The sequence below is a fragment of the Durio zibethinus genome, chromosome 13 (genome assembly GCF_047325235.1).
Source record: "Durio zibethinus cultivar Kanyao isolate XHJ-2024 chromosome 13, ASM4732523v1, whole genome shotgun sequence".
Classification (NCBI taxonomy): Eukaryota; Viridiplantae; Streptophyta; class Magnoliopsida; order Malvales; family Malvaceae; genus Durio; species Durio zibethinus.
This window is the reverse complement of record NC_143174.1, coordinates 5,792,373-5,811,910: the sequence shown is the minus strand read 5'-3', so window position 1 is coordinate 5,811,910 and position 19,538 is coordinate 5,792,373. Positions and strand designations below refer to the sequence as shown.

General features: G+C 28.0%; 1 pseudogene; it reads right to left on the bottom strand.

The window, feature by feature from the left end:
- Positions 1-252: 252 nt before the first annotated feature.
- On the bottom strand, positions 253-932 carry LOC149515277 (uncharacterized; annotated as a pseudogene).
- Positions 933-19,538: the final 18,606 nt, after the last annotated feature.

Sequence of the window (19,538 nt, the reverse complement as noted above, 5' to 3'; positions counted from 1 at the left end):
TATTTTTACGATAAGCATTCTATGTAGATAAAAAATAATGGGAAGTATGGCGTTACTTACAGTTGCTCCTAATCATTCATGAAAGTTTTCAGCGAACAACTTATCAACCGCTCGAGGGTTTGATCATTGATAATGTACAGGATCTCTCAAATTATTTTTATACTCACTATAAAGCATCATGATAAAGTATTAACACAAAAAAAACACAATAAATAATGCCTACTGTAATGTATAATTTGCTTGCTAAACAACTTACGTGCAAAATGATTTAATTGAGTCATGATGAAAAAGAACATATCGATGTGCTTGTGCCCAAGATTTATCATCTAACTCCACCAATTTAGCTTTGCCTATGGGTTGTCTAAAACTTTGAAAAAGATAATTGTAGGTCGAGTCCATATACTGCATTCCAATATTTCTCTAAGGTCTATTAAATCTTATTTCAACATCTTCCAAATAATGACAACAAAATATTATACACTCTTTTGCTAAATATCTTTCAGCAATAGAACCTTCTGAATAATGTTTGTTACGACAATAAGACTTTAACCTCTCCAAAAACTTATTGCATAAAACATTAGTCATATGTTATTTTAAGTAGATTGGCTTGATAATCAATAAAAACGTAATCAATATATTAACAAATAATACCTTTCAATAGGATACATCCATCGATAATAAACCGACCCATCGACCTTTGCTTCATATGAAAGGTGGATAACCAAATGCATCATAATAGTGAAAAAATTTGAATGGAAGATCTTTTCTAAATGGCATAAAGTAATCATGGCTCGATCTTGAACTTTGTCAAGCTTTTCCATATTCATACATTTTTGACATAGAGATTTAAATATGTTACTCAATTCAATTACCACGGAAGTCACTTGCTTTGACATTGATGAGCGTAAAGCAATTGAAAGTAAGTCTTGCATCAAAATGTAATAATCATGTGACTTTAATGATGATAGTTTTTGCTCTTTCATATTCACACATCTTGATATATTTGACGCATAGCCATCCAAAACTTTGACATTTTTCAAAACCTTGTAAAACACATCTTTTTTTACTTTAGAAATCCCAAAACAAGTAACAGACAATCGATATTTGCTATTAGGAAGCAACATCGGATGAAGGTTTGGGTGAATCCCCATATCAACTAGGTTAAGCTGACTCTTTAAGTCATCATCAAAACATCTATTCATATTACGAATTGTCCCGATAAAATTTTCGCAAACATTTTTCTCTATATGCATCAAATCAAGGTTATGGTGTAATAAATTATATTCCCAATAAGGCAACTCAAAAAATATTTTTTTTTCCACAACTCATACTCATTGGGGTCATTTACTTCATCATCCTCTTTATCACTTTGAACATCCAGATTATCAACTTCTGTATGACTATCACCAACTTGTGTAATATGGGGTCAGACACCTTTAAAGATGTCCTTCACTTTTTTTCTTAATGGAGTTATTTTTTCATATGTGAAATTGATATCTTTTAACTTTGACAAGATAGTAGACCCACTAATGGGTAAAGGTGATCTCCTCAACTCTTCAGTTCCATCAAAGAGATATTTTTAAAATCTAAATCGATGATTATCATCTAACCATCGATGATGTCCTATATAATAAAACTTTCTACCATTACATAACCACGTCGAACATGTCTGTGCAGCACAACATGGACAAACATAATGATCTTTTCTACTCTAACTAGATAAATTTGTATAAATAGGAAAATCATTGATAGTCCATAATAAAACAACACTTATATTGAAGTTCTTTACATTTGATGCATCATAGGTCTCAACTCCTTCTCATAATTACTTTAACTCTTTAATAAGAGGTTGTAAATAGATGTCTATATCATTACCTAGACCTTTTTCCTTGAGAATTATCATAGACAATATAAATGACTGTTGCTTTATAGCAATCCATGATGGCAAATTGTAAAGAATCAATACAATTGGTCAAGTGCTATAAGAAGTACTCATAATTTGAAACGGGTTGAATCCATCAGATGCTGGTCCAAACATAACATTTTGAGGATCAGATACAAAGTTTAAAAACTTAAAATGAAATGACTTTCATGCCAAAAAATCTGTAAGATGCCTCAATGATCCATCATCCATCCACTTCTCATGATGCCACCTCATTGAATCTACAATTTTGAAAGACATGTAGAGTCGTTGCAGTCTTGGTATTAATGAAAAATAGTGTAAAACCTTAACAGGCTTCTTTTTGACACATACCTCATTACCATCATCATTCAATCTTTGATCGAGATTTTTGTCAACCTAACGAGAAATACCACAAAAATGACAAGATTCTTGATTTTTTCTATTCCTCTAACACAACATGCAATCTTTGGGACAACTATGAATTTTCTCATATCCGAGACCTAAATCCTTGATCATCTTCTTTGATTCCTTACAAGATTCAAAAATTTTTGCAAAAGGAAACATTTTTTTCATAAGCTATAATAACAAAGTTAGAGAGTTTTTCGTCTATCCACATAAGCATTTCAAGTGAAAAAGATGAACACAAAAAGATAACCTTGAATGCTTCGATCGTTCAAAAAGTTCTTCATTCATCTCCTCAAGAAACCATAAAACTTTGATGCTTCTCCTCTAGGTTGTTGGTCACATAAACCTATCTCAGGTTCATCAAATTCATGCATTTCAATATTAGACTGATTAAATCTTTCATTTTCGTGAGAAAGATTACTAAAATTTTGCTATAAAAACATCTCGCAACATGCGTTCAATGTCATCTGCTATAAAAAGATCATGTTGGTGATAGAGAGCCTTTGATGTTGAAAAAACTATAATAGAAGACCTTGACAGTATAGAGTCTCCATGAAAATATCAATTAACATATCCCGATAGGAATCCAATACCAATTAAATGCTCATAAACAACTTGACGCATTTGTCACTTTATATTAACACATTTCACACATGGGCATAATATCATATTATCTTCACTTGTATTCTCAAATGTAAAATTAAAAAAAAAATTTCACTCAATCTTTGTACTTTTTATTTAATCTACACTTTTGCATCCAACTCTTATCAATTTATTAGTTGCTACATAATCAGACCAAATGTATAGAAATAATTAATATGAAAATGAACATGTACAATTGCATAGTTTACTATGTTTTAAACAAAAGATAATAATAAGATAATAACTCTTTGGTGTGAAGTAATTTATCAACTACCAGATATTATGATTTTTAAAACTCTGTTATTAACATAGATAGTACCCAAGAGTACATGGTATTGGGGTTGACATAAAGTGAAATAAGGTGGGTTTTATAGAAAAAATTTTTCACAAAAAAAAAATCACGATTTGTAAAAGCTTAAGGAATAGTCGAATTAAGTAAAAGCTAAAGTCAAAAAGTTATTAATAGTCGAAATAGAGTTCTAAAAGACAATGCTCGAATAATAAGAAAAAAAAGAAAGGAAAAGTAAATTGTACTTGGTCTAGAAAGATATAATAATGAAGATGAAGCTTGAAATTGGTGATTGGATGTACTAAGTTTGGGAAGATTTTTATTGTACAGGATTATGGAAGGCGTTTACTAACAAAAAATGCCAACAATAATTACCTCCCAAATATTTTTTGAATATATTATAGGTGCTTTGAACATATCACCACAGAAATTCTAACACTATTATTGAAGGCTTATATCCAAGAAAGACACCTTTAATAAATCATATCACAGTTTGTAGTTAATTACTGAAGGCGGTTGTAGAAAACAACACCTTCAATAATTTAAAAAAAAATTTCGTTGATTATTGAAGGCGTCATTTATTATGACATGCCTTCAATATACCACGATGGTAATGAAAGGCGTTTATTTGAACAGGCACCTTCAATATACTTTTAAACTTAGTAATCCATTACAAAAGGCGTTTGTTAAAAACAGGCACCTTCAAAATTTGCCCACTAAATATTTTAGGAATTATTAAAGGCGTCTTCTACTGTAAAATACCTTTTATATACCGCTACACATATTATAACACTATTATTGAAGGCTTATATTTAAGAGAGACACCTTTAATAATTCCTATCACAGTTTGTATATAATTACTGAAGGCGATTTCAGATAACAGTGCCTTTAATAATTTTTCTAATAAAAGTTTTTAGGATTATTAAAGGCGTCTTTTATTATAAGCCACCTTCGATATACCACGATGGTAATCGAAGACGAGTATTAGAAAAAGACCTTCAATTACTAAATTAACAAACGCCTTCAAAATTTTCTCACTAAATATTTTGAGAATTATTAAAGGTGTCTTTTACTGTAAAATACCTTTTATATATCGCTACACATATTGTAACACTGTTATTAAAGGCGTATATCTAAGATAGACGCCTTTAATAATTCTTATCACAGTTTGTATATAATTATTGAAGGTGATTTCAGATAATAATGCCTTCAATAATTTTTTTAATAAAAGTTTTTAAGATTATTAAAGGCATCTTTTATTAGAAGCTACCTTCGATATACCACGATGGTAATCGAAGGTGAGTATTAGAAAAGGCGTCTTCAATTACTGAAGATGTTTGTTAATAATAGACGCCTTCAAAATTTTTTCATTAAATATTTTGAGAATTATTAAAGGCGTCTTCTACTGTAAAATGCCTTCTATATGCGGTTACACATATTGTAACACTGTTATTGAAGGTGTATATTTAAGATAGATGCCTTTAATAGTCCCTATCACAGTTTGTATATAATTACTGAAGGCGATTTTAGATAACAACGCCTTTAATAACTTTCCTAATAAAAGTTTTCAGGATTATTAAATGAGTCTTTTATTATAAGCCACCTTTGATATACCATGATGGTAATCGAATGCGAGTATTAGACAAGGCACCTTCAATTACTGAAGGTGTTTGTTAATAACAGATGCCTTTAAAATTTTTTCACTAAATATTTTAAGAATTATTAAAGGCATCTTCTACTGTAAAATACCTTCCATATACCACTACACATATTGTAACATTGTTATTGAAGGCATATATTTAAGATAGACGCCTTTAATAATTCTTATCACAGTTTGTATATAATTACTAAAGGCGGTTTCAGATAACAACGCCTTTAATAATTTTCTTAATAAAAGTTTTTAGGATTATTAAAGACGTCTTTTATTATAAACCGCCTTTGATATACCACGATGGTAATTGAAGGCATTTATTAGAAAAGGCACCTTCAATTACTGAAGGTATTTGTTAATAACAGACACCTTTCATAATTTTTTCACTAAATATTTTGAGAATTATTAAAGGTGTCTTCTACTGAAAAATACCTTCTATATACCGTTACACATATTGTAACACTGTTATTGAAGGTGTTTTTTTTCTAAAAATACCTTTTATAATTTTTAAAATTTAGAAAAGGTTTTTTTTATAAAAATCGCCTTTAATAAGTTGGGTGCACAATTTTAAAGGCTTATAATTAAAGGCATCTTTTTTTGTAAGCAACGCCTTTTATAATCTCCAATAAAATTTTCAAGTGATTATTGAAGGCGCTGTTCCATGGAAATACCTTTATTAATTAATTTTATATTCATTTCCCTGCCTTGAATATAGGAAGTTGCAAGGTCTTGGTACACATAATGATTAGAAGCTACGTTATTCTACCAAACAAACTAAACCCTTAAACACATTTCTACCAGACCATTGCTTTCTTTCTCCAATTTCTCACATCTAACCTTCAACAAATCACCATTGTAAACCTCTGTTTTAAGTTGGTAAGTCTTTTTTTTTTAGTTTACTGTATTATTTATGCCTTCAATAAAATTTTTTTATTTTTTTAGTTCCTTAATATTGGCATATACGTTTATATATTTTCATTAATATTGGCAAGTATGTTGTTTCTATGTAGTATGCATTCCTTTAGGTTATGTTTTGCTGAACCTTGTTGATTGATATTGTATTACGAAATGATATTGTATGATATTGGGGGTCTGAATAATATTTCATGCTGAATGGTTTGTTGAACTTGTTGTCTGATATTATTTTACTAAATGGATTTGAATGGGGGCTGAATGATGTTTCTGAGTGGTTTGCTGAAGGGTGTGTATGAGCACATTGCTGAATGATGTGTTAAATGATGTTTCTGTTCTCAGTATGGTATTGGTTGTATTAAATTAAATACAATGATCAATTTAGAGGGTCATATTATGTAATTTGTATAATAATTATCAATATTACGGGTAATATAGACTCCAAAAAACATCATTCTCCTTCTAATGAACATGCAAAAAAAAAAGTGTAGGCCAAAAAAGAAAAGAAAGGGGCCCAAATAAGCAAATCAAACTAACTGATAGTAAAATTCGTGTTGACTTCAATCAAAGTGGGCAGCCTATGTCAAAAGAAGCTACCAAGATGGCTACTCATATTAGAGCCATCGTCCATATGAAGATTTTAATTACGTACACCAATTGATGACGAGTTCCTGATGATATAAAGGATGAGATATGGCAGTCTGTTATGGTATGTTTATGTAACTATTTCATAAAACTTTGTTATATGGTCATTTAAATGAAATTCAATGTGTTGATACTATTTTTGTTAACTTATTTAAGAACGGTTCGAAGTCCCAATTAAGTGTAAAAAGATTGTGTTACAATCTGTTGAGAAAGCTTTCAGAGACTTTAAAAGCAAATTGACAACCAATATATTTTACTGATGGCTGGTGAAGGTGATATTTTGGTTGTTCCACATACGGCATATGCAAATGTCATAAGTGTGAAAGATTAGATAAATTTTGTTCAATATCAGCTTTCAAAAGATTTCTCGATGCGTAAACCCATTACCAAATTAAACCAAGTTTATAAGTCTTTGTGCAATATAGCCTTTGATTTTCATATGTGATTGACGTAATTTTTTGATTTTGTAGAAAATCAAAGAAAAAAATTAGGACATTCGGGCCAAACAGTAATATCACCATCAGACAATAAGAAAAGGATATGCAACTGTGAAGTGTGAGCTTGTATGTCTTCGCACACTTGTTTTATACTCATTAATGAATATTTATGAACATTAATTTCATACATTTTGATTCATTTATTATGATAATTTAATAGGAATCAGTGAGCCCAAACACAAAAGTTTTCAGATGGGATGTTTGGAAATAAAGACATCTACGGAAGGATGGATTCTTCGCAGATGAAGCAACCAAGGAACTGGTAAAAAAAATTGTATGTATAATTATTTTTTTGCTATAATGTATGATTGGCAATGTGGTTGTATGCATAAGTGTATACTAGCTTGTGTATATTTGTTCTAACAGCCTAACTTATTATTGTCTTTCAGGATAATTATGCTACCAAAGTAAAATCTGGTGAACTGGCAACCCAGTATGGTGAAGACCTTTGTCTTTAGCATTAGGCACTAAAGAAAGGCCTGGTCGGGTTTGTGGGGTTGATAAATTTATCTTGCCATCAACGTATTTGGGTAAACAAGCAAAAATCCCACGAATGAGAAATGCACAATATGAAGCAATAATTTCGTAACAACAGCAACAAATTAATGACCATGAGTAACGCCTCAATAACCAACAGCAAAGACTTGCTGTTTTAGAGTCCATGTTGGCAATAATGCAGCAGGTAATATCAGTACCCCAGCCTGATAGTATTGTCCTCGTGCGAGAAGCTGTCGATGCAAGTAACGAAACGATCCCATCATCCGCTACCACCCAAGAAGTAGGATTTTTGTTATAATTTGAATATTAATTTGATTATAATATTGAGTGATTTAGTTTTAATACTTATAGATAAGTTTAATATTGTAGAAGGATGTTCAGCCTCAACGTCTGACCCTTGTCCAGGCTTCCATTAATGAGTTAACACAATATTCACTGGACAAATGTACTGGTGGAAACTTCATATCCATTGAGGCTGAGGAAGACTTATTTGATAAATAATCATTTTTTTTTCATTGGTGTGGATAAGGTGAAAGAATTTTATGAAATGGATGAATTATCAGCTGCTAAAATCGTTACTTATATGACGTAAGCTTATAAATTCAAATATGCACATTCAATATGTAGTAAGTTAGTATTAGGGTGTAATACTAACCAGCAGTATTGATTGTTATCGTGTAGCTTCCTATATAGAGAGTTGAAGGAGAGACAGTTGACGAATAGATTTTGATTCATTGACCCCAACTTCATTAGTGAGCAGAGTGGCACAGTCGTGTATCATGCTAACCATGTGATCCAATGCATGAAAAGATCGACTGATTATTATTTGTTATCGTATAATGCACAGTAAGCTATATTCAAACCTTAATTACTCCAACCTGCTCCATTGTATGATTTGATGCTTATTCTGAGTATATCATTGTTATTATTTTGCAGTCGTCATTGATTGCTTATTATAATTGACACAAAATCTTTAACGTCATACCTTCTTAATTCAGTTAATCCAATGAGGATGCTTAACCCCGATATTAAAACTTTTATAAAGAGATATTACAATACTTTATTATATTATATATGTTCTGTTTCTTCATATTGTAAATTTTATTTAGGTTCCCACTAATTTTTTTTCTTTTCAATTTAAGGTAATATATGCATTCAATAAGAAGATAAAGAAACCGAAATGGGTGTCATTACTGGTAAATGTCAAATTCATTCTTTTAATGCTGAGTTTGTGTAGATAACTATTTTTTAAACCAACTCAATTTAATTTTTAAGTTTTTTTTTAACCCGATAATACTGAATGTGGATATTATGTCCTTCGTTTTATGCAAAAGATTGTGTTACATGATTTTACGATCACACCATTCAAGTTAGTATAAATTTCATAAACTCGTTATATATTCAAAAAAATAAAATGGTACATTATGTTCTTATTTCTTAACATTTACGTTTGATTTTTTTTTAATGGGAGGGTAAAGAAAGCTTCACAGAAGAGGAGGTAGATGAAGTCCATAAAGAATGGTGTGATAATGTATTGTCATTTATCAATGTTGATAAACCTTCAGGTTAGACATTGTTGGTTGATTGTAAATATATATGGAACAAATTGTTATAATGTTGTTAACATGCAATGTTGAATGGAAACTTTAAGTTTGTACATTGGGGTCGGTTATTGGTTTAATATTATTGATATACTTAATATGAATACACTATGTGTAATTATTAAATTACTGAGTACGATTATTTCAGAAAAGTATATTAATATGGTAACGTTATCAGTTTTAATTTCAGATATGTGGTAAATTTTTTGAAATACAACAATGTTCATTATGCAAATTCCAAAATGTAATTCATAGTATCAGATATATAAACCAAATGTTTTATGGGCATAAATATACAACTGACAGCAAACACTTTTTTGGGCATAAACATACAACTGATTTCACATATCAATTATGTTTATTTGATGCGATTAATAAAGGTATTTTTAGCAAGAAAACACCTTCATTCACCCCTACGAAAAACATTGAAGACATTTTTTATTAAAATCGCCTTCAATAATCCCCTTAGAAAATTATTATCTGGAATATTAAAGGTATTTTGGAAAAAAAATGCATTCAATAATACCAACTAAAAATAAATCGAATGGATTATGAACAGCATTTTTTTACGGGAAATACCTTTAATAATCCCAACAAAAAGTTATGAAGGCATTTTTGGATATAGCCGTCTTCAATAATCTGACCATTAAATATTATCCCTGCGAATATTAAAGTCATTTTGAGCTAAAAACGCCTTCAACCATCCCATCCAAGTTTTGTCTATGGAATATTGAAGGCGTTTATTATAAAACAGTCTTTAAAAATTTAAAACAAATTTACTATATTATAGAAGGCGAATTCGGTCAAAAATGACTTCAATAATCAACCCCATATTTTTTTTATCAAGTATTAAGTGCGTCTCTCAATGAAAAACGCCTTTAATATTGTATGATAAATTTTTTAAAGCAATTGGTGAAGGCGTTTATCCTAAGAAAATGCCTAGAATAATCAATAACAAATAATATGTGCCTAAACCCAAAAAAAGCCTTAAGGACGGATCGAACCAATAATCTTATGATAATTAAACATTCGTACAATCCTAACAATTTGATAAGCTTAATATTGGTTGAGTTTTTGAAGAAAATAAATTTAATAAGACGGGAGAAATTTTTGACCTAAATTATCGTCGTTTCTTGTAGACAACGCTTTCTTTAATCTCATACAATTTTTTATGACGTGATTATTGAAGGTGTTATCTGTAAAAAATACGCCTTAACTTTTCATCAAAACTTTTAATAAAAAATATTCAAGGTGATTTAATCGAGAAACGCCTCTAATATTAAGTCTTCGGTGGCGTTTATAAGTAACAATGCCACTATTTGAATATTTAGTGGCGTTTGGATAATAAATGCCTAAAATTTTGTAAAAACATAGAAGCTAGCGTCATTTGTAAGTGAAAGGCTGCTACAAAACTGTCGTTAATACGTCATTTTGCTGTAGTGAATAATTGTTTCACTTGAAGTTGTCTTTCTGCCTTTTTTGGATAAATAAACGATTTCACTTAAAATTTTCAAGTTCAAGTAAACTTACTATAAATACCTATGTTTTACTACTAATATATAATCTCATGCAGGCACGTTGCACAATCCACTAGCAGAGCTCAATGGTAGTGCCATTTGCACAGCTTAACTTGCAGGTAAGTTATACAACATGTAAAAATAATTTGGAATTTTATGAAGAACAGTGAAGCTAACCTGGGATTGAATGACAGGGTTCTTGTGCTTACTCAAGCTTTAGGATGTTCCAAAGAGTATGGCCTAAAGGCTCACATATATAAGTTATTAAGAAGTCTTCTTCTTAACCTTTCCTTAGAGCAAATGCTTCTTATTTCCTTTAGAAAATGTGATGCATTCCTTAATTAGTTTGTTGTCATGTAACCAACTTTTTTTTATGTGACCTAGCTAGAACTTTCTCATGAAAGACAATGCATTGTAACTTCCCTCTTCCATTAACCCAAATTTTATGCCACTTTCTTGTAAATGGTATTTTCCAAAACTTCACACTCCACTTCTAACCTCCCTTGGTCGGCCTATATATTATTAGTGATCCTTATGCTTCATATAGTGTCTTTTGATAATATGACGAGTTTTAGCTCTAAAAAGCTCTCTCTGTAATTATCTCAGTCACCTTCTTCCTTCATCATCACCACTTGCCACCGCACTCCAATCTTTTTCTTTGCAATCTCCCATTTCATTTTATTTGATTATTTTGCAACGTTTTCTTCACTTATCTCATAACCTCTTTGTATTTACAAATTAAAGTGAGAGAAATGTAAAGGGAATTTTATATCTATACATCATACATACAGTTAGCGCAGAATTGAGAGGTTAACTTTTGTGTGGATTTTATGACTAGCGAGGCTGTTTTAATCGAGTTGCAAATCATAACGTGCCCGAATTCCTACTTCACAAGTTATTAATTTTATATTAGAAGACAATTTAACGAATGCAAAATTTACACCGATAATCGATCTTTGTACGTCGGTCAAATTTATTTTTTTAGAAGAAAAGGAAGAGAGAAAAAGTAGTACGTCAAATTAGGGGCCAGTTTGTCGTTCCAAAGACGTGAATGTCTGAGTTCAATATATTCTGCAATGACAGGCTGTCATTGTGTACGGTCCGGTATTTGAAAACATGTGCAGTCGAAGTTAATGCAATGCATCTTCTATATTTATAGGCCGTTTTTATTGATGATTTTATGATCACACCTATTGTACCTCAAAATAAATCGGGATGTGAGATGTCCTTATCATATCAGTTACTATGGGCCACACCTTTTTTTCTTCTTTAATTTCATTCAATTGTGAAATGTTATTAGTTATAGCTTGTGAACTGCGTTCTGACCTGATTTTTTTTATATATAAAAAATCCCAATTTGGAGGTAGATAGAAGAAAAGATTATAAGATTTTGTTTGTTTTATTGAAATTGATTGTCAAAAATAAAAAATATTTATTTTTTTTAAAACACAAAATTTTTTTGTTATTTCGATGAGTTAATTAAAAGTATTTTTTATTATTTGATTTTTTTACAATATTTAATTTTTTTCAAATAATATTAATATAACTATTAAAATATTAAAAACTATTTATTATTAAAGTATAGTAAATTATTAATATTCAAGAATAATTATATTTTAATAACATTTAATATTAAAATATTCAATATTAAATTATTATAATAATAAAAAATACTTAAAATAAAACTATTTATTATTCTTTATATTCATATTTTCAAATATTTAAAATAGTATTACTATTATTAAAATATTATTTTTATTAATATTAAAATAGTAATATTTATTATTAAAATATTAACATTTTATATTGAGAGTATCTATTATTAAATCATAACAAAAATCTTTTTTATTTATATTTATTATTAACATAGTAATATAAATAAATTAATAAAAAATAAAAAAATTATATATTTTAAGTAAAAATAATAAAAAAATTATTTCAAATATTCATATTAAGAAAATAATATGATTATATTATTTATCATTAATTATTAAAATAATAAAAATATTATTATATATGTTACTATTTATTATTAAAATAACAATATAATACTATTTATTATTGAAATATTAAAATTTTTTATGTTTAATAATATACAAAATAAAAATATTTAAAATTAAAATATTAAAAGACTTTTAATGTTTATATTTTAATTTTTAATTAAAATAAAATAAAATATTTTTATTAATATAATAATATTTTAAGTCGAATCAAATCAAGTTTAAGTTTAAAATATTATGTTCAAAGTCTTACTTGAATAATATTATAAAAATATTTAAAATTAAAATATTAAAAGACTTTTAATATTAATATTTTAATTTTTAAGTAAAATTAAAACATATTATTTATTAAGATAATAATATTTTGGGTCAGGTTAAATTAAGTTTGAACTTAAAAAATCATGTGCAAGGTTGATTTGAGTAAAATTATACTCAAACATATTGATAAGCAATTTTACTCATAGATAGTTCCTTTTTGAAAATTATCTTTTCCTTTTAAAAGGGTAAGACAAATTTTTAAAAAATTATCCTATTTTCTATTGACTAGTAATTCATTTTTTGTTGATCAATTAATTTTCTACCAAACAAATACTTGAAAATATAGAAATCATTTTTCGAAAATAATTTTTTACAAAATAAACAGAGCCTAAATATTATAATTTGAAATGAATTTTAAATTTATTGAATGTTTTTTTTAAATAATTACATAAATTAATTAATAAAAAATTTTAAATTCAATTTTGACATGATAATTTTAATTATAAGTATAAATATCATGTTTTGTTAAGTCTATAATATCACTGATGAGATAGAAATTAAGACATTAGATTGATCTAATAATTTTGATGGATGTGTAACCCGCCTTTTGAAGGATAAAGGTCCAAGGTTTAAACACCTTTTCTTCCATTCGATTTTCTCATATGTAAATCAGAAAAAGGAATATTTTAAAACATTATAGCTATTACATTTTGCATAACACAAATTGCATTAGCTTGCAGTAAATTTGATAATTTTATATTCAAGACAAAAATGATATACAAAAATATGAAACGGATACAATTTAATTTTTCGTGTAATTATCATATGCTCCCGGGGACTCACTTGTTTAGAGTAACCTCTTTTTCAGTGCTTGGGTTATTTTAAGATCTAGGTCTTGTGTGATTTAGTAGATTTAGTCTGCTCTTAAGTACACCAAAAACAAGTTAGAAAGCGTTATTATATTAATTCAATTTTTCATATTCTATTAATTAATGATTTGCAAATATATTTTATAAAGAAAGGGTATCAATAAATTAAATCTTTTTTCATATTTCATTAATAATTTAACTTAATTAAAATGTTAAGGACATTAAATTAAAAGTCACAAAAAAAATACAAATAAATTTCATTTTGCAACAATAAATTGTGTTTAATTTTTTATAGTTTTTTTAATATCAATTACTTAAAATTTTTCAACAATTATATTTGTCGTAACAGTTTTGGGCCGCTAAATGAATTTTTAAGAAATTTCAAAATAAAGGTAAGTCATTATCAAATTTTTTTTTTTAAGGTATGATTAGTTATCTAAAATGTATATCTTTTTAAAAAAAATTTAAAATTAATTAAAACTTATTAAAAAATACTTTTTGGTCTACGAAAATCAAAGTCGGGTTTGAGAGTATAGTTAAGAGTGAAGAAGGATTAGTATCCCATAACATTTTTTTAAAAAACGGTACCAATTAACTATATATTATCGTATAATTTTAACAAAAATGTCTTAATTTTGATATAAAAAATAATTTTCTTAACTTTTCTTTTTTTTTTTGTTATTTCAACATTTTTTTTTACAAATTTTTCTCTTCGTCATTTATTTATTTTTTAAAAATTATTTATCCATTTTTATTTGGAAAAAATAAATTAGAATGTTACTATTGAAAAACTTTTAAAATGTTCTAATATCTTAGTAATATTGAAAGCGTTTTTCTCACTTAAAAATTTTTTAAGAATTTTTATTCGAATTTTTTTAAAATTCTATCTTTGGAGGCTCATGTTTACTTTTCCATAATCAAGATGCACGAGTGATGCAAGCAATAATATAATATAATATTCATGCAAAAATATGCACATTTTTATTTATTACTTATTATATTATTCTTATTTTTTATCATTTATTTCCCCTTTTTTTTTAAACAAAAAGGTTGATTTATTAATTTTTTATTACATTTTCTTTTAAAATAAATTTTTTTGTTGAAAATTGTTTATAAATACTATAATACATTGATAATATTTAAAAAAAATCTTTTCATCTAAAGATTTCTAAAGAATTACTATTCGAATTTCTTTCGAATCTCATTCTTGAAAAATTTTATTTTTGTTTCCTTTTTCTTCTTTTTTTTAATGAAAAATAATAATTAATTATTGTCAATAACATTTATGTATATTTAAATATAATTTTCTTATTAAAAATGATTCCTTTTTTCTTTCATCATTTCTATTATTATTATTATTATTATTATTATTATTTTACATTTTAAAAAAATAAGTAGACGAAAATCTTGTGTATTGAATATTTTTTCTAAATACTCCATTACTTTAACAGTATTTTAAAAAAATATCCTCATTCAGATATTTTAAGAAATCACTACTCAAATTTCTTTAAGATCTCATCATTAGAGATTTTCATTTTATTATTATTATTATTATTATTATTATTATTATTATTATATTGTTTATATTATTATTTATATATTTCTTATTTTTATACATTTTTTACCTATATTTTTAATTAACTAATTTTTTAACACCAAGTCTTCTATTTCTAAAAAAATATATTTATTTTAGGGATTTAAAACATAAGTATACATTAAATAATAATTTAAATAAATTGAAAATTAGAAAAATGAAGAAAATTACCCAAAACTGGTCAATCAACACGAGTCAACGGTACAAAGATAGTTTGGCTAGTTCAATGTGATTTATGGCATTTTTTTGTGACCTAGAATGGCTTTTGTTGGTTCATGCCGGGTTGAACTGGTTCAATGGTGATTTGTTTGGGTCGATTCAAGGATGGATAAGTTGTTGCTTAGGGATGGGTTGGGCATGTGGACCCTAGGTCGGGTTCATGCTCGATTCTTTTTCTTTTTTTTTTCTCTATGACAACTAAGTTTTTTTTATTATTTTTATTTCATTTCACCTATCTTACCAAAAAAAAAAATTCAATTATTCTCCAAAACCAAATGGTTGGCCCCCACTTTCCATATTCTAATGCCAACTTGTCACGCCAGTAGCAGGTCACTGATGTCAGTTTGAGCTTAAATTTTCTTCATCGATTCCTTTTGATCTTTTTTTTCCCAATATCTAATTAGTTTTTCCTAAAAACACTTCTAACTTCCTAGATCTGAGTTTGAACTTACAACTTCAACATAAAAAATACCCCTTTTGGCAGTTCCCATGGCCACCATTTCAAACTATATCTTTCTCCCTTCCATGTCCTTTTTCCCTATCCAAAAATCAAGCTTCAAAACCATTATGTACACCCCAAAACTGAAATCCACTCTTTGATGTTTTTGCTTTTCTTTTTTTCTTTTGACATAGAAGCTCCCCACCAGAAGATGTGTTGTTTATTTCTTTTGTGTATTTTTTTTTTGTTCTTGTTTGGGTAGGTAAACAAGCTTGTGGTTTGGGGTTTGGGTTATGGAAGTTTTTTGATAAAGTTTGGGATAGTGGTGGTTTTAGGTCTATTAGATTTCAACTAGCAAGGGGTTGTGGGTTTTAGCTAATAAAGGTGGTTGTTAGGGATTAATTCTTTTGTGGGAATGGCAAGGGATTGGGGCTATTTTTCTTCAAAAATTACCTTTTTTTCTATCTAAATTCCCCTCTCACTATGAAGCCCCTTTTAGTTCTTGTAGCATCATAGGTCAATTACAGATATGGGTGTTGAATTTGGTTGTAGAGTTGTAGCAAAGTTTGGGGCAGAAGAGTTTACTACTCTAAGGGCTGGGTAATGCTAAGCTTTTTAGGGTGTAGAGAAAGGGCCTTTGGTTTGGTAAAATTGTGATAAAAGTAAAATGGATGAAAATGGGATGTAAAAATGAAGAGCTAAATTTATTAGGGAAATTCTTAAAGCTTGAGAAAATTAAGCCATGGCAGATGAATTTTTTAAATTTTTTTTCATTCTTGTGATTTATCAATTAATAAAAGTAATTAAATCTAAAAAATATTAAAATTGGGCTACAAAATCAAAAGTTCAATTTTTAAATTTTAAGCTTTAAAATTCAAGATTAGACTTTGGGCTTTTAAACCCACATGACTTAATTTCAAATTGACTCAAACTAAATTAGATTGGGCCTTGGCCTATGCAAAAATGATTCAAAAATTGAGTAATCCGAATCAAAATATGGGCGAGTCCAATTAGAATGCTTAAACTAACTTAAATCAAAATATTCAAATCAAGCATAGAAATCACACAAATTTGAATCGATCTCGATAAAATTCGGTGTCTATAGTTATCATTCTTTGCACATTTTTGAGAATTAGGAATAGGGCAAAGACATAGATAATAATTTTGTTCGAAGTCAATAATTCAAAGATTTTTTCAAATTTTTTTTAATTTTCTTTTTTTTTTTACTTTTTTGATTTTTTGTTTAACTTTTTTGGGTTTTTTGAATTTTTGAAAAACTCTTTTTATTAGAGGCTTCACAACTTTTGAAAATAAATTTAAAAGTTTCTATAATTAGAGACTCCACAACTTTGAAAATAAATTTAAAAGTTCCTCTAATTAGAGGCTACACAACTTTAAAATTTTAAAATATTCTACTTGGAGGACTTAGAGACTATGCTGGAAGGTCTTATAAATCTTGACACTAAAACAAATTCAGCATAGAAAACTTACAAATCTTGCCCAGAGGAGTTAGTTACTACATCCGGAGGTCTTACAAATCTTGACACCTACAAATACTTCTCTAAAAAGAGGTCTTGAAATTTTAAAATTTAAACATTTTGCTTGGAGGACTTAGAGACTATACTCGAAGGTTTTACAAATCTCGACATCTATAAATGCTCCTCTAAAAAAAGGCCTTGAAACTTTTAAAATTTAAGCATTCTACTTATAGGACTTAGAGACTATACCTGAATGTCTTAAAAATCTTGACATTAAAGTAGATTCAACTTGAAAGACTTATGAATCTTATTTGGAGGACTTAGAGACTATGCTTGAAAGTTTTATAAATCTTGATACCTATAAATGCCCTTTTAAAAAGAGGTATTGAAACTTTAAAATTTAAACATTATGTCTTGAAGGTTATGAATTGTTTATTGAAAATCTTTTTCTTAAGAAAAATTAAACATTTAATTTTTAATAATTTTTAAATTTCAGATATCCCCACTAAGTGAATATGCATATGATAATCAAACATTTTTACTCGGATATCATCATTGAGAAAACTTTAGTGATATGCAAATATGAATACTTAGATATCACTATCGAGTAAAGATGCAAATTGCTTCAGATATCACCACTGAAGAAAACTCGAATACCATCACCGAAAAAAATATATAAATGCATTCATATTGCCACCGAAGAAAACTCATATATCATTTTCGAGTAATTTTGAGGAAAACTTGATCAAAATATTTTCCTCAATTGGTGCCAATTTTATTGGGTTTAAAATCTAGGTGCCAGTTAAATTTGGATTAAATCTTGTCGGTGCCAACTAATATGGGCTTGGATGCTAGCTAATTTGGGCTTAAGGTGCCAGCTAATCTAGCTTGAAGTGTTAGCTAAGCTAAGTTTAAAATTAGAGTGCCAACTAATCTAGGCTTAAAATTTGAGTGCCAACTAATCTGGGCTTAAGGTGCCAACTAATCTAGGCTTAAAGTGCTAACTAAACTAGGTTTAAAACTAGCTAATTTGGGCTTAAAATGTCAGTTAAATTGGATTTAAATTTTGGGTGTTAGCAAATTTGGGTTAGGGTGCCAACTAATATGGGTTTAAATTGCCAGCTAAACTAGGCTTAAAATTTAGGTGCCAACTAATTTGGGTTTGTGTGCCAACTAATCTAGGCTTAAAGTATCAGCTAAACTGGGCTTAAAGTTTGAGTGTCAGTTAATTTGGATTTGGGTGATAGCTAATATGGGCTTGAAAAATCTTTGTGCCAGCTAATATGGGCTTGGATTTCATCGATGCAAGCTAAAATAGGCTTAAATCTTATTGGTGCTAGCTAAACTGGACTTAAATCTTATCTTGTATCATATCTCATCTTTTTTCATTTTTTTAAACAATCCCTCTACTTTTTGTAGATTATTTTTCTTTAGACTCTCCAAACCAATTTTAATATTTTGGTCTATTGTCAAACTATTTTCACTTTTTTTTAATTTCTCTTTCATCTTTTTCATGATAGATTTTTTTTCTCTTTTTGTTTTTTTTTTTTTGCTATTTTTCCTTTTTTTTCTCTTTTTTTTTTTTGTTTTTCTCTTGATAGATTTTTTTTCTCTTTTGTTCTTTTCTTCCTTGACAAACTTTTTCCTTGATAATTTCTTTTTCTTTTTTTTTTTTGTAATTTTATTTTTTTCAAAGCTCAAAAGAATATCCATATTTCTTATTTATTCAATGCTTGAAAAATTAACAAATGCACTATGATGCAAGTGTATAATCTCATAATAAATGGTAAAAATGTGAATGTCTCTACACCAATGCAAATGATCATAGGTGAGAAATTCTTCTCTAGTGATTGCAATGCAAATGACTTTTCATGATGCAAATGACTTTTCATGATGCAAATGTACTTGACAAAGTTGTGAATGTAAAACTTATCCCCATGATGTAGATGTCAATATTATTTCCATGTAGATGTCCTTACAATGATGCAAATGTAAATTTCATTTTTCATTACACAAATGTATCCAATAAAAATGTAATTACAAAATACCAACAAATTTCCTTTACATGATGCAAATGCCTTTTACAAATGTAAATGTCAATTTTCACATGGTATAGCTCAT